The 1,112-nt window shown below is 36.2% G+C and overlaps 1 protein-coding gene across 1 annotated transcript in view; it reads left to right on the forward strand.

The window, feature by feature from the left end:
• Window positions 1-848: 848 nt before the first annotated feature.
• The window catches only part of LOC101856851, a gene marked incomplete in the record, with an annotated part of 14,754 nt that continues 14,490 nt past the window's right edge, over window positions 849-1,112 (forward strand). Inside the window, 1 exon segment of the mRNA XM_005111113.3 lies at window positions 849-1,112. This exon segment is cut by the window's right edge and continues 424 nt beyond it.

The following is a 1,112-nucleotide window of genomic DNA, read 5'->3' on the forward strand; positions in this document are numbered from 1 at the left end:
AGAAGGTGAGGATTGACTGGCTTCAGAGGTAAAATTAGCGAGAAAACGACCGTCAAAGTTGAGTTATATCCTTAGCTTGAGAGTCCGTGGAAACTGAAATGTCCATCTTCTATGTCTTTAAACAACTTTAATCAGTAAAATCCAATCAGAAAATGTGTGTTTAATGGGCATGAAAGATGTTGAGCAAAAATGCAAAAATTCAGTAGCAATTCCCAAACCTGCGGGAAAATGCCAGTTTATTATTATGGTGTGTGCCTCATTTCACCGGCTGCCTCACATATAATGAAATTTAGCGGCCAAGGCCCGGCGGCGCTGTTGTCGCTACTGTTGCTGCTGTTGTTTGTGAAGGTAGTGGCGTTTGTGATACTGATGGCCAGGTTTTTAGCTATTACTATTATGACATTTTATAGCCATTACTATCATAACATTTCATAGCTATTACTATCATACCATTTCATAGCCATTACTATCATACCATTTCATAGCCATTACTATCATAACATTTCATAGCTATTACTATCATACCATTTCATAGCCATTACTATCATAACATTTCATAGCCATTACTATCATAATGTTTTCAGGCTATTACTATCATAACATTTCATAGCCATCATTATCGTAATGTTTCATAGCTATTACTATCATAATGTTTCTAAGCTATAAAACAACCATAACGTTTCAAAGCTATAAAACTATCATAAAATTTCACAGCAACCTGTAAACTACCATAGTTTTTCAAAGTTATAAACTTACCTTACAAAGCTATAAAACTATCTCAGGGTTTCAAATATATAAAACTATCATAACGTTTCATATTTCTGATATCTTTCCTTCAGATCGGCCAGTCTTCATCCTTACCTATACCATCACAGAGGGGCCCCAAACAGTCCTTTGCCACAACAAGTCAACGTAACGAAGCAAAAGGGACTCCTCTGCCACGAGGGTTCAAAATCTCACCAAGGGTCCAAGAACTATTCACATTTGGTCATATTCTTTAACACTGAAGAATAATAAATAATTTAAAAGTTCACCCATATTAACAGAGGCAAGAACATACGCTTTGCTATCGCTAAACTGCACCACGGATAGACAGCTGGAATTGAAATTCT

The sequence above is a fragment of the Aplysia californica genome, unplaced genomic scaffold, assembly GCF_000002075.1.
Source record: "Aplysia californica isolate F4 #8 unplaced genomic scaffold, AplCal3.0 scaffold01005, whole genome shotgun sequence".
Classification (NCBI taxonomy): Eukaryota; Metazoa; Mollusca; class Gastropoda; order Aplysiida; family Aplysiidae; genus Aplysia; species Aplysia californica.